This window comes from Mustelus asterias, chromosome 1 (genome assembly GCF_964213995.1).
Source record: "Mustelus asterias chromosome 1, sMusAst1.hap1.1, whole genome shotgun sequence".
NCBI classification, from domain to species: domain Eukaryota; kingdom Metazoa; phylum Chordata; class Chondrichthyes; order Carcharhiniformes; family Triakidae; genus Mustelus; species Mustelus asterias.
The window spans coordinates 162,997,782-163,022,532 of NC_135801.1; the positions used below are offsets into that span (position 1 = coordinate 162,997,782).

At 47.5% G+C, this 24,751-nt stretch overlaps 1 protein-coding gene across 13 annotated transcripts in view; it reads left to right on the plus strand.

The window, feature by feature from the left end:
* The first annotated feature begins 2,428 nt into the window (after nt 1–2,428).
* Nucleotides 2,429–24,751, plus strand: part of LOC144502550 (uncharacterized) — an 89,371-nt gene continuing 67,048 nt past the window's right edge. For 5 of the 13 annotated variants that reach the window (XR_013499391.1, XR_013499396.1, XR_013499385.1 and 2 more), the window contains exons 1-2: nt 2,432–2,553; nt 13,977–14,176. The gene's annotated coding sequence lies outside the window, so the exon portion shown is untranslated. Of the gene's footprint in view, nt 2,554–8,288; nt 11,556–13,976; nt 14,177–24,751 lie in introns of those variants that run through there. The other 8 variants (XR_013499381.1, XR_013499400.1, XR_013499392.1 and 5 more) reach the window with 4 other exon arrangements.

The window sequence follows — 24,751 nt, forward strand, 5'->3', positions numbered from 1 at the left end:
TAAAATAAATGGAAATGGGGTGAAGGAGATTGTTTGTGCTCTGAAGTTGTTGAACTCATTGTTCAGTCCGAAAGGCTGTTAAGTGCCCAATCGGAAGATGACATGCTGTTCCTCCAGTTTGCGTTGGGGTTCGCTAGAACATTGCAAAAGGCCAAGGACGGACATGTGGACAGGAGAGCAGGGTGGTGTGTTGATGCAGCAAGCGACAGGAAAGCCTGGGTCCTGCATATGGACGGACCGAAGGTGTTCAGGAAAGCGGTCACCCAGTCTGTGCTTGGTCTCTCCGATGGGGCAACATGGTGGCACAGTGGTTAGCACTGCTGACTCACAGCGCCAGTGACCCGGGTTCGATTCCCGGCCATGGGTCACTGTCTGCGTGGAGTTTGCATGTTCTCCCCGTGTCTGCATGGTTTCCTCCGGGTGCTCCGTTTTCCTCCCACAGTCTGAAAGATGAGCTGGTTAGGTGCATTGACCCGAACAGGCACCGGAGTGTGATGACGAGGGGAATTTCACAGTAACTTCATTGCAGTGTTAATGTAAGCCTTACTTGTGACTAATAAATAAACTTTACTTTTACTTTATTTTAATGTTACTTTCAACTTTTACTTTTACTTTAAGTAGAGTAGACTGCATTGGGAGCAGCGAATGCAGTAGGCCAGATTGAACCTGGCTAATGATCAGCAGAACAGAGACTAGCCTAAGAGATGTTGAAACCAGTTGTATTATCTCTCTTGCCACCACAGCTGAAATCACCAAATGTTGCTCGAGATCAAGCCTGGAACCTGGTCACTTTGGTTCGGAATAAATTTACCCAGATATCGAAGAAAGCCTTACCTTATAATTTTAATAGCAGGCATTCACCATCATTTGGGCGCAGAGATGCCCAACCTTACTCATAAACAGGGGAAACTGAGGGCCAAAAATTACAACTTTATAAGGCAGGAGGAGGGTATTCGGTCTATTAAGTTGAGGGCAGTACGGTGGCACAGTGGTTAGCACTGATGCCTCACTGTGCCAGGGACCCGGGTTTGAATGCCGGCCTCGGGTCACTGTCTGTGTGAACTTTGCACATTCTCCCCGTGTCTGCGTGGGGTTTCCTCCGGGTGCTCCAGTTTCCTCCCACAGTCCAAAAATGTGCGGGTTAGGTGGATTGGCCATACTAAATTGCCCCTTAGTGTCAGGGGATTGGCAGGGTAAATGCATGGGGTTATGGGGATCGGGCCTGGGTGGGATTGTGGTTAGTGCAGACTCACTGGGCCAAATAGCCTCCTTCTGCACTGTAGGATTATTTGATTCCATGATTCTATTAAGTCTGCACTGGCTCCCTGAAAGAACATTCTACCTCGTCCCTCCCCCCCTGTTGCCTTTTCAATATTTCAGATCCAACTAGCCTCCACCACCCTCACAGTAAGTTTGTTCCAGACCCTAACCACCCTCTGGGTGAAAATATTTTTCCGTACATATTTCCCCACTTCACCGGTCTCCCTCCCCTTCCCAGTTGATGAACCCCCACCGCCTCCCCCCCGCCAACCCCCCCACCCCCATCAGCGGAGCTCCTCCCTGCCTATCACACTGCCCCACCATGTCATTAGCAATGACATGCTAAGTATGCTTCACACCCTTGTGAGTGGCCTCTCACTCAATCTTACCAGCTCACCGCACTGATCGATTGGCACAGCGAGCCAATAAGACCATGCCCTAAGTATCATAACGGCGAGAATACTGGAGCGATCTGCGCCAGTCCATCAGGTGTGCTCCGGACCGCATTTGTCCCACATGCCCCCCATCAAGACCCCCAACATGCCCATCAAGAATCCCAACATGCCCCCGATCTTGACCCCCGACATGCCCCTATCAAGACCCCTGACATGCCCCCCATCTTGACCCCCAACATGCTCCCCATCATGATCCCCGACATGCCCACCATCATGCATCCCCCAAAGGACCTCTTTTATGACCTCCCCGCTTGACCCTACTGGATAGCCCCCCCACCCCTCAACCCCCACCCCGTATAGCTTCCCCCATCATAGATCCCTCTCAGGCCCCACATCATGCCCCCCTGTCATTTCCCCTAGCTGCCCATAATAGTTCTCCATTATAGCCCCTACCACAGACCCCGCCATAGCTTTGAGTGGATTTACAATTTTGCAAGTGGAAAGGACACAATTTCTTGTAATTAAAGACTGTTTTGTACATCTGCTTCCATCTCGCTACAGTCCATTTGAATTACAGTGTTTGTTCAAGATTGTGGAGTAGTTAATTTAAGGTAGCTTAGAATGAAAACATGCACATTTTGACCTTGGGGTTAGCTGTGATTGCAAAGCAGATGATTCATATCATGCTGGTGTTAACAGCTGACGAAGCTATCCGAACAATTTATAAGTAGAAAAAGAAAATACCGAATGTGTGTGTCACTCTGTAATTTAATATCACCCAGTGCTTGAACAGAAGTCAGCCAGACATTAAGTATGAATTCTGAGGGATTGCAACCTGTGGAGTCACCCTAAATTCAGCAGAACGTGATTTCCACAGAGGTTCTTGTATCAATCGAACGTGAGTAAAATAGAAAATTGGTGAGGCTGGCTGGCCATGTGTTGCAAACTAATTGTCCTTGATTCTGTCGTCCTCAAGTGAAATGGAAGTGTTGGTGCTGCAGGTACAGACAAATCTGACAGCTTCTCTTTGATATACTCAAGATGGAATTTTCCAAACAAATGGCAAAGTGTCAGGTTTTGACTGAAAACCGACATTCTTCTCCCCAGGTTGGCACTGTCGGGTGGGCACTGCCAGGGGGCTGTGCTAGGGTACTGTCCAGGTGTTTCCCTGACCATTCAGGGACCATACTCGTGCAGTGTCTCCCACCTTCCCCCCCTCATCTAACCTAAAAAAAAGACTCGGTGTGAGAGCAGGTAAGTTCTTCTTTTCTCTTTTGTTTCTTAGTAAGGGAAGTTGGCAGGGATGTCAGTGCAGGCAGTGCAATGTTCCTCCTGTGGGATGTTTGAGGTGAGGGACACCATTAGTGTCCCAGCTGAGTACACCTGCAGGAAGTGTACCCAATTCCAGCTCCTTGAAGACCGTGTTAGGGATCTGGAGCTGGAACTGGATGAACTCAGGATCATTCGGGAGGCAGAGGCAGCTATAGATAGAAGCTACAGGGAGGTAGTTACTCCTAGAAATGAAGATACTTGGGTGACTGTTAGAGGGGGTAAGAAGCAGTCAGAGCAGCGATCCCCTGTGGCTGTTCCTCTGTAAAACAAGTATACCATTTTGGATACTGTTGGGGGGGGGGGGGGATTACCAGGGGTAAGCCATGGGGTACAGGTCTCTGGCACAGAGTCTGTCCTTGTTGCTGAGAAGGGAAGGGAGAAGAGGAGTAGAGCATTAGTCATTGGGGACTCCATAGTTAGGGGGACAGATAGGAGATTCTGTGGGAACGAGAGAGACTCACAGCTGGTGTGTTGCCTCCCAGGTACCAGGGTCCATGATGTCTCGGATCGTGTTTTCGGGATCCTTAAGGGGGAGGGGGACCAGCCCCAAGTCGTGGTTCACATAGGCACCCAAGACATAGGTAGGAAAAGGGATGGGGATGTAAGGCAGAAATTCAGGGTTAGGGTGGAAGCTTAGGGCTAGAACAGAGTTGTTATCTCTGGTTTGTTACCCGTGCCACGTGATAGTGAGGAGAGGAATAGGGAGAGAGAGCAGTTGAACACGTGGCTACAGGGATGGTGCAGGAGGAAGGGATTCAGATACCTGGATAATTGAGGGTCATTCTGGGGTAGGTGGGACCTCTACAAATGGGGTGGTCTACACCTGAACCAGAGGGGTACCAATATCCTGCGGGGGGGGGCGAAATTTGCTAATGCTCTTCGGGAGGGTTTAAACTAATTCAGCAGGGGGATGGGAACCTGAATTGTAGCTCCAGTGTACAGGAGGTTGAGAGTAGTGAGGTCATGACTAAGGTTTCAATGTCGCGGGAGTGTACCAGCAGGCAGGTAGGTGGTTTGAAGTGTGTCTACTTCAATGCCAGGAGCATCCGGAATAAGGTGGGTGAACTTGCAGCATGGGTTGGTACCTGGGACTTCGACGTTATGGCCATTTCGGAGACATAGATAGAGCAGGGACAGGAATGGTTGTTGCAGGTTCCGGGGTTTAGATGTTTCAGTAAGTGCAGGGAAGGTGGTAAAAGAGGGGGACGTGTGGCATTGTTAGTCAAGGACAGTATTGCGGTGGCAGAAAGGACGTTTGATGAGGACTCGTCTACTGAGGTAGTTTGGGCTGAGGTTAGAAACAGGAAAGGAGAGGTCACCCTGTTGGGAGTTTTCTATAGGCCTCCGAAAAGTTCCAGAGATGTAGAGGAAAGGATTGCAAAGATGATTCAGGATAGGAGCGAAAGTAACAGGGTAGTTGTTATGGGGGACTTTAACTTTACAAATATTGACTGGAAAAGCCATAGTTCGAGTACTTTAGATGGGTCAGTTTTTGTCCAGTGTGTGCAGGAGGGTTTCCTGACACAGTATGTAGATAGGCCAACAAGAGGCGAGGCCACATTGGATTTGGGGCTGAGTAATGAACCAGGCCAGGTGTTAGATTTGGAGGTAGGTGAGCACTTTGGTGACAGTGACCACAATTCCATTTACTTTAGCAATGGAAAAGGATAGGTATATACCAAAGGGCAAGAGTTATAGCTGGGGGAAAGGAAATTATGATGCGATTAGGCGTGATTTAGGATGCATAGGATGTGGAAGGAAACTGCAGGGGATGGGCACAATTGAAATATGGAACTTGTTCAAGGAACAGCTACTGCGTGTTCTTGATAAGTATGTACCTGTCAGGCAGAGAGGAAGTGGTCGAGCGAGGGAACCGTGGTTTACTAAAGAAGTTGAATCTCTTGTGAAGAGGAAGAAGGAGACTTATGTAAAGATGAGACGTGAAGACTCAGTTAGCGTGCTTGAGAGTTACAAGTTAGCCAGGAAGGACCTAAAGAGAGAGCTAAGAAGAGCCAGGAGGGGACATGAGAAGTCTTTGGCAGGTAGGATCAAGGAAAACCCTAAAGCTTTCTATAGGTATGTCAGGAATAAAAGAATGACTAGAGTAAGATTAGGGCCAGTCAAGGACAATAGTGGAAAGTTGTGCGTGGAGTCCGAAGAGATAGGAGAGGCGCTAAATGAATATTTTGCATCAGTATTCACACAGGAAAAAGACAATGTTGTCGAGGAGAATACTGAGATAAAGGCTATTGGACTAGACGAGATTGAGGTTCATAAGGAGGAGATGTTAGCAATTCTGGAAAGTGTGAAAATTGATAAGTCCCCTGGGCCGGATGGGATTTATCCCAGGATTCTCTGGGAGGCTAGGGAGGAGAATGCAGAGCCTTTGGCTTTGATCTTTATGTCGTCATTGTCTACAGGAATAGTGCCAGAAGACTGGAGGATAGCAAATGTTGTCCCCTTGTTCAAGAAGGGGAGTAGAGACAACCGTGGTAATTATAGACCAGCGAGCCTTACTTCTGTTGTGGGCAAAGTTTTGGAAAGGATTATAAGAGATAGGATTTATAATCATCTGGAAAGGAATAATTTGATTAGGGATCGTCAACACGGTTTTGTGAAGGGTAGGTCGTGCCTCACAAACCTTATTGAGTTCTTTGAGAAGGTGACCAAAGAGGTGGATAAGGGTAAAGCAGTTGATGTGGTGTATGTGGATTTCAGTAAAGCGTTCAGTAAAGTACCTTCGGCAAGGTATTGCAGAAGATACGGAGGCATGGGATTGAGCATGATTTAACGGTTTGGATCAGAAATTGGCTAGCTGTAAGAAGACAGAGGGTGGTGGTTGATGGGAAATGTTCATCCTGGAGTTCAGCTACTAGTGGTGTACCGCAAGGATCTGTTTTGGGGCCACTGCTGTTTGTCATTTTTATAAATGACCTGGATGAGGGTGTAGAAGGATGGGTTAGTAAATTTGCGGATGACACTAAAGTCGGTGGAGTTGTGGACAGAGCGGAAGGATGTTGTATGTTACAGAGGGACATAGATAAGCTGCAGAGCTGGGCTGAGAGGTGGCAAATGGAGTTTAATGCAGAAAACTGTGAGGTGATTCACTTTGGAAGGAGTAACAGGAATACAGAGTACTGGGCTAATGGTAAGATACTTGGTAATGTGGATGAGTAGAGAGATCTCCGTGTCCATGTGCATAGATCCCTGAAAGTTGGCACCCAGGTTGATAGGGTTGTTAAGAAGGCGTACGGTGTGTTAGTTTTTATTGGTAGAGGGATTGAGTTTCGGAGCCATGAGGTCATGTTGCAGCTGTACAAAACTCTGGTGCGGCCGCACTTGGAGTATTGCGTACAGTTCTGGTTGCCGCATTATAGAAAGGATGTGGAAGCATTGGAAAGGGTGCAGAGGAGATTTACCAGGATGTTGCCTGGTATGGTGGGAAGGTCTTATGAGGAAAGGCTGAGGGACTTGAGGCTATTTTCGTTAGAAAGAAGAGGGTTAAGAGGCGACTTAATAGCGGCATATAAGATGATCAGAGGATTAGATAGGGTGGACAGTGAGTGCCTTTTTCCTCAGATGGTGATGGCTAGCACGAGGGAACATAGCTTTAAATTGAGGGGTGATAGATATAGGACAGATGTCAGAGATAGGTTCTTTACTCAGAGAGTAGTACGGGCGTGGAAGGCCCTGTCTGCAACAGTAGTGGACTCGCCAACATTAAGGGCACTTAAATGGTCATTGGATAAACATATGGATGATATTGGAATAGTTTAGGTTAGATGGGCTTTAGATTGGTTTCACAGGTCGGTGCAACATCGAGGGCTGAAGGGCCTGTACTGCGCTGTAATGTTCTATGTTCTATACTCACGCCCAGGCCCCCAGCGTCCTCATTACAACTGGTTTCTGATTTTGGCATGCCGGTTTTCACAAAACCATGTTGACTCTGCCTGATTACATTATTAGATGATAAATGTCAATTTTTATCTCCTTAATAATGAATTCCAGCATTTCTACCATCGGTTAACTGGCCTGTGGTTTCCTGCTTTCTGTCTCCCAAATTTCTTCAGTAATGCTTCTGTCAGCGATTTTACAATCCATCTCAAGAATTATGGAAGATCAAAACTAATGCACCTAATATCTCTGTAGCCTCTTCTTTTAAGACTTTTTTCTCTGGAGAGTAGGAGGCTGAGGGGTGATCTTATAGAGGTCTATAAAATAATGAGGGGCATAGATCAGCTAGATAGTCAATATCTTTTCCCAAAGGTAGGGGAGTCTAAAACTAGAGGGCATAGGTTTAAGGTGAGAGGGGAGAGATACAAAAGGGTCCAGGGGGGCAATTTTTTCACACAGAGGGCGGTGAGTGTCTGGAACAAGCTGCCAGAGGTAATAGCAGAGGCAGGTACATTTTTTTCTTTTAAAAGGCGTTTGGACAGTTACATGGGCAAGTTGGGATATGGGCCAAATGCAGGCAATTGGGACTAGCTTAGTGGTTAAAAAAGGGGTGGCATGGACAAGATGGGCCGAAGGGCCTGTTTCCATGCTGTAAACCTGTCTGACTCTATAAAAATATAAAAGGGGGTCATAAAAGCAACAAGATATCTATGGAGAGCGAAGTTACACAAATGGTGCAATTTCAGAGGAAAACAGGAATATCGGAGAAGAGCAGGGATACCAGTGGAGAACAGGGTTATCAGAGGAGAGTGGGGACATTTGAAGGAGGAGGATTATTCGAACATTGTGGGAATATTATTGTAGAGTGAGGTTTCCCAATGGAAGCAGGGATTTCAGTGGAGAGCAGGATTAAGTATTCAATACTTCAGACTTCATGTGGTCAAAGCAGACCACGTGATTGGTGCACCTTCTACAAACATTCACTCCCTCCACCATCGACACTGTGGCAGTCATGTGTACCATCTGCAAGATGAACTGCAGGAACTCACCAAGGCTCTGAGGTAGCATCTTCCAAACTCACAACCATAACCTAGAAGGACATAGGGCCACAGTCCTATCCTATAGAAGCCATGCTCTGATATTACTGGAGGTATGAAATTGTGGGAGAGTTGTTCAGGACGAAAATATTGCAACACCTATCAATGAAACTGGCAAAAATCACACCAATAAGGTTTTGATGGAACAGTTGACTATCTTTTTGAATAAGGGTCCTGGCCCAGCCTCGAGTGATCTGATAGTTACATCCTTGTATTCAATGAGGCCTAAAGGGAAGCCAGGCACTGCTGCAAATCACAAAGCTCTCTCATTATGGCTATCACTACAAATTGAAGTTTTGACTTTTGTTAGGAAAACATACCGAGCTACTTAATACAATTGTACACAGCAGCTTGGGACATGTGGATGATGTCTCCAGCAACAGCCTGGAGGGAGCCTGCGGCAGACCAGTCCCGGATCGTGATCGTTTCCATAGCCTCTGGCAAAGCCTGACATCTGGTCTGGAGGCAGTAGATGCTGTTGCAGGATTTTGGGGAGATCTGCGAATGCCTGGTTAGTGCGGTGCAGCCTGCTGACACACTGTTTCTCTCAGAAGTCTGACAAAGTGACCCTGTAGCTGGATAAGGCGTCCCATCAGCAATGCCTTCATGAATGTCCACAACTGGGATGAAAAGGGTTAATCAGGAATATCTCAGCAAGTCTGATTGATTCTCTGAAGCAATTTGTTGGTGTAATTTTGCTGTACTGTTTTAATTGTAACTGTATGAAGCTTTAGCCTCTTTTCTGAAAAGCAATGTAGCAATATAGTTTATCTAGTTAGAAATCATCGTATTTAGAAATAGGTAAAGTAAAGTAAGGTAAAGTAATGTTTATTTCTTCATCACAAGAAAGACTTACATTAACACCACAATGACGTTACTGTGAAATTCCCCCAGTCGCCACAGTCCGATGCCTGTTCGGGTCAATGCACCTAATCAGCACGTCTTTTGGACTGTGGGAAGAAACTGGAACATCCGGAGGAAACCCACGCAGACACGGGGAGAACGTGCAAACTCCACAAAGACAGTGACCCAAGCTGGGAATCGAACCAGGGTCCCTGGTGCTGTGAGGCAGCAGTGCTAACCGAAGTCTAGGATGCTTAGAATGGAACATGTGTTGTGGGGAGGCGGGGGGTGGGAAGAGGGGAAGAGTAGATTAGCTAGTGAGCAGTTGGCCTGTGGGAAATGCTGAGCTAAGATGCACCATAGAAAGCATTCTTTCTGGTTGTATCACAGCTTGGTATGGCTTCTGCTCTGCCCAAGACCACAAGAAACTACAAAAGGTTGTGAATGTAGCCCAATCCATCACGTAAACCAGCCTCCCATCCACTGACTCTGTCTTCCCGCTGCCTTGGCAAAGCAGCCAGCATAATTAAGGACCCCACACACCCTGGACATTCTCTCTTCCACCTTCTTCCTTCGGGAAAAAGATACAAAAGTCTGAGGTCACGTACCAACCAACTCAAGAACAGCTTCTTCCCTGCTGCTGTCAGACTTTTGAATGGACTTACCTTGCATTAAGTTGATCTTTCTCTACACCCGAGCTATGACTGTAACACTACATTCTGCACTGTCTCGTTTCCTTCTCTATGAACGGTATGCTTTGTCTGTATAGCACGCAAGAAACAATACTTTTCACTGTATGCTAATACATGTGACAATAATAAATCAAATCAAATCAGGATGTAAAGAGAAGTTTGTGAAAATATCAATGAGATGGTTCTTAGAGTCGAATTGCCTGGAAAGGCTATGCCAGGTCAAAGGCAGTTCACATTTACTGGTGCTAATTGCAAGGACATCCTCAGAAAGAGCTGCCATCTGCTCAGATCAATCTAATTAACTTCATGAAAAAGATGGGGATAAGTAGTTGTATTAATCTCCAATCCACTAAACTGGGGAGTTGTGGCAGAGCAGTCACACAGCAGTGATAAGGTAGGGTGTAAAGAGGTGATATGTCTAGGTAGCGACCTACAACAAACCCTCCAGACAAGACAAAGTTCACCAGCTAATTTAGCTCTTGTGCAGAGGTACTTGATGTGCTCCATTGGTAATGTTTATTTATCAGTCACAAGTAAGGCTTATATTAACACTGAAATGAAGTTACTGTTAAATTCCCCTAGTTGGGTCAATGCACCTAACCCGCACATCTTTCAGAATGTGGGAGGAAACTGGAGCACCCAGAGGAAACCCACACAGATACGGGGAGAACCTGCAAACTCCACACACACAGTGACCCAAGCCAGGAATCGAATCCGGGTGCCTGGCGCAGGGAGGCAGCAGTGCGAACCACTGTGCTACCGTGCTGCCGCATGTAGCTGTTTCACGTGGTAGTTGCTTCAAGTTGTGTAGAGCCCTCTCTATTACTGCTAAGATCATGTTACTACTCTCTTGAGAGTTGAATCCATCATAAATAAAAGATTCATTCATAATTGAAAGGAAGATACGCATACAATCATTTTGGATTTGGCATTTCTAGTATTCAAGTAATGTTCAGAGACACAGCAAAATTGTTGAGGCCTACACCTGCTGTGCTACAACAGGCCCAACTGCTACTTGTTCTGGTTGATGCTGCTGCACTTCCTCCAAATGTTCATCCATCTCGAATAACATAGGCCGCATGATAAGCTGGAAATGCTTTGTCAGGATGAGTAAAGCAAGGAAACCAAAATGAAATCATCTCCAAGTTCTGGATCACTTTGACAACCAGTAAACAGCAAAGCACTGAAATCCTATTAACACGAATGACTTAATGTGAAAACACCTTCACTTGAAAGTCCATTTAAATTCTTCTTCCAGTCGGCAGTCGTATAAATACTCTGAGGTTTTACTGAGTCTAGGATGGGGAAAATAGCAGTGGGGGGTTCCAATGACATCAAGAGACACTGGCCTCAAAATTCAACTCGTTAGTACCTGTTTTAGCCACACCGTATGCCTTCCTGGAGAAGCCACTTGGGCGGGCAGGGAGTGTCTGCTGCAAGTGTACAGACTAGGCAAATGTAGATGTTAATCAGCGTGTAACACTGATTTAACATCAGCACTATCTGTGCTATCAGCACTCCAGCTAATTGCAGCTCTTCACACACACAGCTGAACATATGTTCACCGCTGGTTAAAGGGATGATCAACTACTTACAGGCTAGTTGCTGATTGCTTTCTACAGGCTTTTCCTGTGTTTAAAGAAGCATTTAGTGGGTTTTAGATTCTTAATATTTACAGGGTTTGGGGTGGCACAGGGCGCAGGCACAAGCCTCTTGTCGACAGATATGGGTGCAGTATCACCCTTGACTCATTTGTATGAACATTCAAAGAACAAGCAAAGAACAAAGAAAATTACAGCACAGGAACAGACCCTTCGGCCCTCCAAGCCTGCACCGACCATGTTGTCCGACTGAACTAAACTGAATTTGCTGGTCTTTACTGTATGTTGAGAATGTGCTCCTGTATACGTTTCTGTATGTATAGTTCTTATGTTTTTATGTTTATGTGGAATAATGATTATTCTGTACTGTACTAGATTTTGGGAATTTGCTGTGCCTTGTATTAAATGGAAAATGGAAAACTTTCAATAAAAATATCCTTTAAAAAATCTGAATATTTTGATTTATTTATGTCATCTTCCACTTTCAGGTTGAATCAGGGTTAATGTCTTCAATAAGTTTCAAGATATAAGATTTGTAAAGGGTGGCACATTGGCACAGTGGTTAGCACTGCTCCCTCACTGCGCCGGGGACCCAGGTTCGATTCCTGGCTTGGATCACTGTCTGTGTGGAGTTTGCATGTTCTCCCCGTGACTGCGTGGGTCCCCTCCGGTTTCCTCCCACATTCTGAAAGACGTGCTGGTTAGGTGCGTTGACCTGAACAGGTGCCGGGATGTGGCAACTGGGGGAATTTCACAGTAACTTCATTGCAGTGTTAATGTAAGCCTTTACTTGTGACTTATAAATAAACTTTTTTACTTTAACTCTAAAGCTTTTTAGAGTTTTTTAAGTTTGTAATCCACACGCCTGGGTTAGAGAGGAGAAAATCGTTCAGGGTTCCTGCTCATGGTTGCTCTCTGGCTAACTCTGCCTGAAGTTGCTGAAAACAAGGCGAGATTATCGCTGCAGCATTTCCTGTGCAACTTACATGCTGACTCTGACTTTTACATTGACATGTTGCTGAGGTACTGGAGGGTGACTGGCACCTCAAGGCTGGAGGCCAGGAAGATGTTCCTTTAGGAGATGACAGATTGGGGAAAAAAATGGAAAACAATAGTCACCATTTTCACCGATAGTTTTCTTAGTTTGAAGGGCAATGTTAATTCCATTGGTTTTTCAACTTCTCCCTCTTTAAAAAGTAAAAGGAATAAAAGTTAAAAAGTTTAGATTGGAGGCTTATTTTCTTACTATCAGCTTTCAAAAACAGGAAGAATGGAAGCCAGTAAATTGTTTTTGTCACTTCAATTTTATTGTTACATGGAAAGACAAGCAGAGGCATGAGGAAGGCCACCTGTCAGATATCACTGTCATTTAGGGCACTGTGTTTTGTTTGGCTACTAAAATATTTAATGAAAAGCCTAGTTCATGCTACATTTTCTAAAATAGATTTGTGAGCCCAGTCATTTCAGTCAACAGGATCCTGAAGATGACCTTGGAAAAGGGCAAAAAGTGTTTATTTAAAGAAAACCATGTTCAACAATAAATTAATTTAAAAGTTTCACACTGAAAGATTTACCAATGATCGAGTTCAATCATACCACAATTTACAGAAATGCAGGGGGCGATTCTCCCAAAAGTGCTGAATTGGTGGGAAAACTGGCCGAGATCACAACTGTTTTTTCAGTGCAACTTCAGACCCGAATCTCCCCACTCTGTGCAATGTGGAGGTCACAATTGTGAATAACATTAAAAGCTCAGGGGACGGGGCTTATTCACGCCAAAGAGCCAGAAATCGCTGGGATGAGCGGGAACCTGCGCATGCGCACATCGCTGGGAGATTGTGGAAAAGACTACCCAGCATCCAGATCACTGCCATCCAACCCTCCCAGACATCACTGGCCTCATCGCTGGCCCCCACAACCCCCCTGCACACAGACATGGCTGCCCGCTCACCCCATACCCCCACAGATCCAGTCAATGCAGTTACCACATCCCTCCATCCCTTCAACATACTGACCTCACCGCTGCCCTGCAGAGAACTTGTGTTGTGCTGACATGCACAATCCCAGCTTGCGAGCATTCCCTTTATTGAATGGGAGCTGTGAGTATAGCAGCAACCCCCCCACGCACATCCCCCCCCCCCCGCCCCCCCACCCCCTCCCCCCCCCGACACAGCAGCTTATTGAATGACAGCCAATCAGCACCCCGAGGGATGCATGAGACTCAACTGAAAGCAGCCTTCAAAATTTCTCACAAGGATTTGTTGCCAGTGGGCCCTTGACTGGCCGCACTCACTGCACCCGCACCCCCCTAATAAACCAGAGCTGTATATAAGCTGCAGGAATGGACACACAGTCAATCACGCCACAAAGATGTCTTTGAGGAAAGCAGCACCAAGATTCACTGAGGCCGACCAGGAACGCCTGCTTGATGCCATGGAGGAGAGGTGTGAGCGGATCTTCCCCGGCCAGGGCCCTCGCCCAACGGGTGCAGCCGCCAAGGCATTGTGGGAGGAGGTGGCAGCAGCGGTGAATGCCAGGAGCCTGACACCACGCTCTGGCTGGCAGTGTAGAAAAAAAAGTACTGCCTTCTTCGAGCAGCAAGGGTAAGTGAGCATCCCACTTGGAACCCCGCACATGCTTGGCACAGATCTCAAACCATGCTTAGAAACCTGAGGGGCAGGCAACAAGTTACCCTTCCCCCAGGAACAGAATCTAACCCCTTCCCCTCACTCCTCAACGTCCACCCTTCAGTGGTGACCCCTAACCCCGAAACTGCCAGCACAACCCCCGAGACACAGGCACACATTGCGCACCATGCACTGCAATATATTAATGCTTGCTATCCACCTTACGTTCCCACAGGAGAAAAGCATAAATAACCAGAACAAGACGGCACAGACTGGTGGTGGTGGGCCTGACCTGTGGCAGCTGACCAGCGTTGAAGAGCGTTCCATGGAGCTGGCAGGGGGCGATGGGTCATCCCAAATGGTGACGGACAGCCAGGTCAGCGTCCAGCATGCAAGTGATCATAAGCTTAGCCTTCAACCTAGGCCCTCGTCGAAGTAAGTGTGATGCTGCGTAGAATGTTTTGCCTCCCTTCCCCAAATGTATGTTCTTTATTGCAGCTCTGGACCCAGAAGAACCCGGCCCTTCGCCCCCCCTCCACCCACCCCCCCACCCCCCCGCCCCCGACTCTGGAACAAACTGCCCATGACCCCCTGGACGACACCTCGGAGGGAGGCACTGAGGAATCCTCTGAGGGCAGCACCACTGAAGCGGCACCGGCATCCACCACACAACCCACCAACACAGAGACAATCACCACACTTGGTACCTTTGGTATTGAGGCTTCTGGGTCACAATCTGGTGAGCACATCACAGACACTGATGCACATCGGGTGGAAGCTGTATTCCAAGACTGATGGAGATACATCAGGAAACCCGGGGAGTTGTGGAAGAGCTGTTAGCAACTATGTTGCGACTGCAAGGCTGTTTAGGGGAGTCCAACAGAGTGCTGTTACAGGAGGTGGTGCCGACACAGCGTGTGAAACAGGCCAACACTGCAAGGGTGGCGACCGCAGTGGAAAATCTGGCTCAGGGGTCTGTCCTCATGGGTGACAGGGTCCAGGCCTTCCTGGAGACACTACGGGCCATGGGCGAGTGTGTTTCTGGAATCCAGGAGGTACAGCGTTCCATGGCCATGGGTGTCAGGGACATGTGGGAGACTGCTGGCCATGGCTGGGATTCTCGCCGGCATTCTGGAGCCTGGCTGTGAGCCTCGACAACTTAGTCCAGTCTCAGAGGGCTACTGCTGAGGGGCTCCAGAGCCTGGCTCGCTCACAGAATGCTGTAGTGGAGGGGCTCCGGATCTTGGCCGAGTCTCAGAGGGCTAGAGCTGAGGGATCACAGAGACACATCTGGGCCTCCACAACTGGCAAAGCCAGGTGGCATTGGAGCTTCTGGAGCTCAGTCCAGCTACCCTGGTGTCCCATGGAGTGTCCCTGGGGCCTCTGGGCACCTCAAGGGAGGAGGAAGGCCTTGAGCCCATGCCGGGGCCTTCCACCCAGGAGACCCCGGATGTCCTGAGACCTTCCGATTTCCCCCCTTCCTTACACCAGGGCATCTCAGGGCCAGCGAGATGAACAGGGTACACCAAAACTGCGCCATCCGCAAGTCAGCCAGGGCCCTCTAGGTCCCGGCCACCCAGGAGACGTCCGCCAAGGCCATCACAGGCAGCAGGGCGTGCATTACAACTGGACACTTCTACCTCCGCTATGCATTCTGGGGTAGCACCAAGAAGAAGCAGTTGACTACACAAAGTAAGAAAGTTGTAGTTCACTAAGAGGGCATGGGTGAAGGTCACCCAGTAGTCAGGGTTTATTTATCAATAATGTTAAGAACACAATAAACTTTTAATTGCACCTCACAGATGTGAGACAAATGTGTCTCTGATCCCCTCCCCCTCCCCACTCCCCACCCCAACTACAGAGCTGAGTGGTCCCAATTCCCATGCATAGAGATGCTGCCTGTTGAGCCTTTCGAGACTCAGCCACATGTTACTGAGTGCCTGCCCTACCTTTCCCAACATTCACCAGACCCTTGGTGCAAGTCCTCCCCCATTGGCCAAAAGACATGTGTTCCCAACCCTTACAGCTCCGTGGGCCAGGATGGCAGCGTGCATTCGGAGTACAGGTAGGAGTACAGGTGGCACCAGGGTCAGGATCCCAGTGAGCACAACAGCGAGTTGTCATCATCCTCCAACCTTCAACCAAGACTCGCAACATTGCCAGCCCAGGCCCATTAACAGGTTTGGATGTTTCTGGGGGATAGGGTGGTGGGATGACAGGAGCTGGGGAAGGGTGATGTGGTGGTTTGAGGGCCCAGGTTGGTTTGGAGGGGGAATAGCGGCTGCACTTGCTCCTGGGGTATGATGGATGTGTGGTTGTTGCAGCCCCCTCACTGCACAGCCCCAGCTAGGTGAAGCGGGCTGCAATCAAGGCGTGCCTCGCTGCCCTTCCCTGCCGGACACCTACCATTGCCGTCCACCCTCTTTCCTCCAGCTCTCCATATGGCGGGATGTCCACCTCGTCCCCCTCGCCGCTCCTCCTCCTCCTCCTGCTCCAGCTGGTCTCCCCGCTGCTGGGTGATGTTGTGCAGAGCGCAGCAAGTGATGATGATGCCTGAAGCACTCACAGGGTCATACTGGAGGGCCTCCCCAGAGCGGTCCAAGCAGCGGAACCACCTCTTCAGCAGGCTGATGCACTGCTCTACGATGGACCGGGTGGCTGCATGGGCCTCGTTGTAGCGGGTCTCCGCCTCGGTCTCAGGCCTCCGTACAGGCGTTATGAACCATCACCTTAATGGGTAATCCTTGTTGCCCAGTAACCATCCCGGGAGCCTGGGCTGGTCTTCAAAGAGCCCAGGGATGTCCGACTGCCTGAGGACAAAGCTGTCATGGACACTCCCTGGATGGCGTGCATCGACCTGCATGATCCGCATGAGATGGTCACACATGATCTGCACATTGAGTGGAACCCCTTCCTGTTCACAAATTGCTGTGGTCCTGCACGTCGGACCTGCAAGGCGATGTGTGTCCCGTCCACTGCTACCTGGACATTGGGAATCCCAGCAATGGCAGTGAAGCCGAGAGCCTGAGCCTTCTGCTGTGCACGACCCACATCGAAATTTATGTACTGCCCTGCCCGGGTATACAGGGCATTTGTGACCTGCCGCACACTGTGCATGGAGGCCTGGGAGATCCCAGCTAGGTCACCACTGGGTGCCTGAAATGAGCCAGAGGTGTAAAAATTCAGGACTGCCATAACCCTCACGTCAATAGGGAGTGGGTGGCCGCCCCTCCCTGAGGTGCCAGGTGTGAGAGCACCTCACAAAGATGCCGCACCATGGCCTTGGACAGGTGCAGCTGGTGACTGCACATCTCCCCTACGAGGGCCTTGAATGAATTGCGGGGCCTGTACCTCCTTGCCCTCAGCACCCTCCACTATCTGTGCACCCTCTTGGGACCTGCTCAACCCCCGAGCCCTCAGCGGCAGCCCCCTGCCCTCGTTCCTGAGGGGCTGGTAGTGGCTGCTCCTGTGGTGGTCTCTCCATGCCTGCCACCTCCTGAGCCGCCTCCTCCTCCATCTCTGCCACCGCCATAATGGCCAGCTCCAGATTGATCAGTCCGAGATCCATCTGCACAGTGGGGTTTGGAAAGAGCAAAGAATGAAGAATTAATGTCATTGGCTGCATAGACCCAGCATCACCCCAATCCCTCACTTGAGCCAGTACCCCCACTTGTGGGTATTGGCGACACCACACAATCTATGGTGCTATGCTTGACCCAATTAGAGTTGTGTGAGATTCTCATTCTGCAGGTCGGTGAGCAGCCATGGGCACTGCGCACCCTTGAGCCATTGCCATGTGTGCAACTGCAGCATCCGTTACAGGCGTGTGTTGCTGGTCCGTGTCACTGGGCAGGGACAGACTGCAAATCATCACCAGATGGGTGCCCAGTGACAGCAGATTCCGTGCAGTCCGTGTCTGAACCTCTGCACCCCGGCCTGGAACAGCAGCTGCTTCACCTGGTTAGGCCTCAGTCTGCACATGGTGCACTCCTCCCCCACCCCGGAACCCCAGCACTCAGTGGAGTCCCTGACCACACCTCACGGCAAGATAATGCCACTGCACAGTGCCCTGGAGGGGAAGGCTGAGCAGGAATCCTTCAGAGAGCCTCACTGAGCTACAGCGCTGCCCTCAAGGGGAAAGCTGAGCAGCACTCCTTCAGAGAGCCTCCCCCACTAAGCTACAGCACTGCCCGGGACGGGAAGGCTAAGCAGGACTCCTTGAGGGTGCCTTGCACACTGAGCTACAGCGTTGGCCTTGAGGGGAAGGACTATTTCACGGACCCTCACCCAGAGAGTTCTGGGAAAATAGAAGCACTCCCCATCCCCCCCAACCCAGATATCACTGGTCCATGGGCCAGCACCTGAAGACAGCAGAAGGAAGCCCACCAGGCATCTTCAGGGCCTGCCGACAACAACCCCCCGCGCTCTGCTAACAGCACTTACCTCCTCACGCCAGTTCAAGGCTGAAACGCCAGGTTGAGACTTTTATATATTTACTCTGATTCGCGCCAAAGTGGCATCACGCCAAAGAGGTTGGAGACGCAAACGTGGGCGGAGATTGCCGTGTCGATCCTGGTAATGGCGTGCTAAGGTATAGTAAGTAATGCAAATCAGCGAAATGCCGCTTTTCAGCGCAGTCCCGGCGGCGCCATTTTTTTCCAGTTGGGAGATGCGCGCGGGTCATAAACGTTCGCGGAGAACCTGTGAAATGGCCGACATGCATGTCTTCCAACCCGAACCGCCAGAAAATTTGGGGGTCGCGATGGGAGAATTGCCCCCGCAGTTTCCACTGAATTGGGCAAATGTAATAACTTTATTAAGATTGATGTTAAAACGTGCATTAATAGCTTTGGAATAGACAAATGAGAGGTCTTTCTAAACATGGTGGGAAATTTAGCCAATACTTTAGTCTAAGATTTTGATAATTCTAATAATATTTGGAATCTGTAATATATTTGGAATTTATTTCTTAGCCAATTTTAAAAGGGTTGGTTTGAATTTCTGTTTGACAATTAATAATCGAGGTAATGGGGGAACAGGAAGGAGATGTTTGTGAAGATTTTTTTTGAATTCTGTAACAGAGTTGCTTTAAGTGTTGAGTTAAAGCAGCTGTATGTGTCTTAATGGTCCGCAATACAATTAGGTGTTTTTTTAAGATCAGTTTGAAAGAATGGCTAAGAGCAGTCTGAACTTAAAATGACACTTACATTTAAACAAACAATATATTGCTTTAATTGATTTGTACCACAGAAATTTTTTATTCTCTGATATCATGATAAGAAGTGGTCTTAACTTATGATCTTAATAGATTAGTATGGGGCTTGGGTTAAAATATGTTGACAAGAGAATGTGACTTTCTTCATGTCTTCTTTATATCTGGAAGAGATGCATTAAATATTTGCAATGCAATGTAAATTCTGAGGGGGTCAGGAATTAAAAGGATGAACACTTGTCTCTCGTCTGTATGGCTCTTGTTATAGAGGTCGGGTGACACAAGATGAGTTGCACTTTTTAGCCAATAGGAGAAATGAATTTGGAACATCCCCATAAAAGGAAGGAAGAATGGTAGACTGAGGCATAAAAGTTGAGAAAATGTAGTCCCTGTTAGCACAGTAATACTGTGACTTCTGGAGTATGACAGATCACCGACAATCTATGCTGGTCCCTGCACACCGATGCTATAGTTAAGAAAGCCCACCTCTTCTTTCTCAGGAGGCTAAGGAAATTTGGGATGTAAGCCATGACTCTCGCCAATTTTTACAGATACACCATAGAAAGCATCCTTTCTGGATGCACCACAGCTTGGTTTGGCTCCTGCTCTGACCAAGACTTCACGAAGCTACAAAGGGTTGTGAACATAGCTCAGTCCATCACACAAACCAGCTTCCCATCTATTGACTCTATCTACACTTCCCACTGCCTTGGGAAAGCAGCCAGCAATACCAAGGACCCCACGCACCCTGGACATACTGGGCGGGATGTTATGGCCTTGCTCATCCCGAAACTGGAAAATCCCACTTAAGGTCAAGGGACCATTCCATGCTCCACCCCTCACCCGCTCCAATTCCTGGGGCAGGCGAGCGATAAAATTCCAGCCATACTCTTCCATTTAGACAAAAGTCTAAAACACGTACTAACTGACTCAAGAACAGCTCCCATCAGACTTTTGAATGATCCTATCACATATTATGCTGACCTTTCTCTTCACCCTATCTGTAACATTATATTCTGCACCTATCCTTTCCTTTTCCCTTATGTACCCTATGAACAGCATGTTGTGTCTGTATAGCTCACAAGAAACAATACTTTTCACTGTATCGCAATACATGACAATAATAAATCAATTCAATTCAATGACTCTTCTGGACTCAGTTCAACATCACTCCAAAGATAAAAGAGAGAGACATTGTCTATCCTGACAACACCAGATATTCATAGGTTCTTGCGAGATTAGAAACTTCTATATTGTCTCCACTGCTTCTTGTTAAATATATGTAGTATCTTGTTCAATAAATTCTACTCAATTCATAAATACTAATTGTTTATAACTTGTAGGTCAAGCAGAACTGAGGACCCTAGTGTGACAGATTAATAATTCAGACCTTAGAGGTCTTGTTAATTTGAAGTGTTCGATACCTCAAAACCCTAAACCTTACAATAGGTATGATGGGATTCTTAGCCAAGCAGCACAGTGACACAGTGGTTGCATTGCTGATCACAGCGCCAGGGACCTGGGTTCAATTCCGGCCTCAGGTCACTTCACTGTCTGTGTGGAGTTTTCCCTGTGCATGTGTGGGTTTCCTCCAGGTGCTCCGGTTTTCTCTTGAAATCCAAAGATGCGCAGATTAGGTTGATTGGCTAAATTGACCCTAGTGTCAAGGGGATTAGCAGGATAAATGTGTGAGGTTACAGGAACAGGGATCTGGGTCGGACAGTGATTGGTGCAGACTTGATGGGCCAAATGGCCTCCTTCTGCACTGCAGAGATTCTATGATTCTATAGTTCCAGGAGCACCTACCCCAGCAGTTATAACGATAACAGCTTTCACAGACATTCATTGCTCAACAGTACAAGAAGGAGGTTGGAAGGAAGTCTTTCTAAACCATGTTTAGAAAGACCTCTCATAACTGCATTTGTCTATTCCAAAGGCTGAGCGCTGAGATAATGGAAAGATCTGCTGATCGAATAGTATGGTTAGTTAAGAAATTAATACAACGCATCATAACTAAAAGTAGGAAGATAAGGATGATAAATATGTGCAGAAAAACCTGTATTATTGAGCGAGGCGCCAAGGCAAGCTGTGGTTCTCCTGCATACACTTGTGAAATAAAGTCCTTATTTACTCAAAAGTGGAGTGGTTATTTTCATCACAACAACTGGTATAATCAGCAGGATCATCACAATATCGGTCACTGGCACCAGATTGAACACTAACAGCAAAGGACTGAGCATGTTCATTTCCCAACTATTAGGTAAGACAGTCAGAATTCGAACTGATGAGTTGGTCTGAGGACCTGAACCAGCATTGGTGTCTGTGAGTGTAGTAACTAAAGGTAACATGACGTCACGAGCCTGATTTGGTTCCTTGGGTGAAGAAGAAGGAAGAGATAATTGTACTTGTTCTCAAGGTAAGGTGTGATGAACAAGAAGTGGCAGGGTAGTGGCAAGGGCAGTTTCCTAACTAATAAGCAGGATAAAACAGCAAGGACCATTTCTTAACTGGTAGGGTAAACTGGATGGGAGGGTGAGCTGTGAGGAGGATGCAGAGATCCTTCAGTGTGATTTGGACAAGTTGAGTGATTGGGCAAATGATTGCCAGATGCAGTATAATTTGGATAAATGTGAGGTTATCCACTTTGGTAGCAAAAACAGGAAGGCAGATTACTATCTGAATGGCCGTAAATTAAGAGAGGGGAATGTGCAACAAGACCTGGGCGTCCTCATACACCAGTCGCTGAAGGTAAGCATGCAGATGCAGCAGACAGTAAAAAAGGCAAATGGTATGTTCGCCTTCATTGTGAGAGGATTTGAGTACAAGGGCAGGGTTTGGTCCCCTTATTTGCGGAAGGATATATTGGCCTTGGAGGGAGTGCAGAGAAGGTTCACCAGGTTGATACCAGAGATGGGGGGTGTTGATTATGAGGAGAGACTGAGCAGATTGGGTTTGTATTCGTTGGAATTTAGAAGGCTGAGGGGGGATCTTATAGAGACCTATAAGATAATGAAGGGGCTGGATAGGGTAGAGATGGAGAGATTCTTTCCACTTAGAAAGGAAACTAGAACTAGAGGGCACAGCCTCAAAATAAAGGAAGGTCAGTTTAGGACAGAGTTGAGGAGGAACTTCTTCTCTCAGAGGGTGGTGAATCTCTGGAATTCTCTGCCCACTGAAGTGGTGGAGGCTACCTCGTTGAATATGTTTAAATCATGGATAGATGGATTCCTGATCGGTAAGGGAATTAGGGGTTTATAGGGATCAGGTGGGTAAGTGGAACTGATCCACTTCAGATCAGCCATGATCTTATTGAATGGCGGGGCAGGCTCGAGGGGCTAGATGGCCTACTCCTGCTCCTATTTCTTATGTTCTTATGTTCTTATGATCTATTAATGCAATTATATAGGGCCTTGGTGAGGCCACATCTGGAATATTGTGTGCAGTTTTGCTCTCCTTATCTGAGGAGGGATGTTCTTGCTCTAGTGGGAGTGCTGAGAAGGTTTACCAGACTGATTCCTGGGATGGCAGGACCGGCGTTTGAGGAGAAATTGATGCTGAATTTTACCGTCACCTGCCTCGGAATCAGGGCAGGCGAGGCTCGCAGAATGGCATTCTCTGTTGGCCTCGGGCGGGCAAGGCGGTAAAATACTGGCATGAGTCAGTTAGGATTGTATTCGCTGAGGTTCAGAAGGATAAGGGGGGATCTCATAGAAACCTAGCAAATCCTAACTGGAGTAGACAGGGTACATGCAGGAAGGATGTTCCTGAAGGTAGGGGTGTCCAGAACCAGGGGTCACAGTATGAGGATACAGAGTAGACATTTTAGGACAGAGATGAGGAGAAATTTCTTCACACGAGAGTGGTCAGCTTATGGAATTCACTGCCACAGAAAGTAGTTAAGGCCAAAATATTGAAGGTTTTCAAGAAGCAGCGAGACATAGCAGTTGGGGCGAAGGTTATCAAAGGAGAAGGGGAGAAGGCGGGATAAGGCTATTGATTTGGATGGTCAACCATGATCATAATGAATGGTAGAGCAGACTCAATCGGCCAAATGGCCTCCTCCCGCTCTTATTTTCTATGTTTCTAAGACGGCTGGGATGATTTCTTAATGAACCAGCAGGGTAAAATGGCAAGAACTGTTTGCTAACTGGTAGAGTAAATTGAGTGGGATTGTTTCCTAAAGAACCAGCAGGGTAAAAGGATAAGAACCATTTCCTAACCAATGGGGCATAATGGGATAGCACCGCTTCCTAACCAACAGGCAAAAGGACTCCTTCTGAGCACGAATTGGCAGGGTAACATAGGAGGACCATTTCCTAACTGGTAGTAGTCAGATTGTAAACATTACGACAGCCATGTCGGATAAAATTTAGATTGGGGACATGAAGGATCGCTCACTGAATTTTTTTGGTAGATAATTTAAAAGGTGAAAAAGTATTTTAATTAATCTAAGTCACTAAAGCTTTTGTTCTCGAGAGAGAATGAAAAAGAGAGAGAGAGAGCGAGTTACCCCTAGGGGTGGAACGAACAGAGACAAACATGGGCTGAGGAAACGTGAGCTTTGGCCATTTTGTAGAAATCTGGAAGATTTCTTTCTCCCCCATTGCTACTTGAGGTTTCACTTAGAGTATGAAAGTTTGAAATTGTTAAAATAAATGTTATAAGATTGGAAATGTATATATCTTTATATATGTTTGTGTTTGTGTGCAATGAAGAATGTGTGTGAGCTTTAATGTGTTTTCTTCCCTGAATTATTATTTGTGTGTGGAATTTTGGAGCTTTGGGTGCGATCCTACCTGCCGTTCATGCCACGCTCCTGCCACAGCGAGGTCGGAGAATTTGGCGGCCAGCCAAATCTCCATTCAGTGCAGCAGGAAGGGAAAATCCTGTCGGCATGAATGGTGATAAGAGTCCAGCCTCTGGGTGGGATTTTCTGATGTGTTTGACAGCAGCGGAGGCAGCCCGCCATTGGCTGGCAGCGGAATCTTCTGATCCTTCCGCTGTCAGCAAGGTGGGCAGCACAGTGACACAGCGGTTAGCACTGCTGCCTCACAGCGCCAGGGACATGGGTTCGATTCTCAGCTTGGGTCACTGTCTGTGTGGAGTTTGCACGTTCTCCCCGTGTCTGCGTGGGTTTCCTCCAGGTGTTCCAGTTTGCTTTCACAGTCGAAAGACATGCTGGTTAGATGCATTGACCCGCACTGTCTGTGTGGCGACTAGGGGAATTTCACAGTAACTTCATTGCAGTGTCCATGTAAGCCTTACTTGTGACTAATAAATAAACTTTAGCTTTACTTTAGGTTTCCCATTATCTACACCCCTCCCCCCGGCTGCCGGGAAACAAACAGTGGGGGGGGGGTGGGTGCTGCGGGGCGGGGGGGTGGATGGGTGCTCACCATCTATGGGACCGGAAGACTCTGCTAGTAGAAATGGCAGGAAAATTCCAGAATTTGAGTCAAAGATCTCACACTAAGGATTATAAATCGGATTAAAGTTTAAAGTTTCAAAGTTTAAAGTTTATTTGTTAGTGTCTAAAGTTTATTTAATTAGTGTATTTATTAGGACAATATAATCAAACAAACCAATGTTTCAATATATAAGGTCTGAATTGAGATTTTCAGTCAACAATTCAAATGTGCTGTAAAGACACAATAGGCTTTTCCTGTGTTTGAGATGAACCAGTCTTTGCACCACTCTCTTGCAAGCTCACAGGGAATTAACTTTCCAATATCAGCATGAGCTTTCAGGCTGCTGAATTATTCCATTTCGCCTCAAGCAGAATGAACCCTTATGCTTTA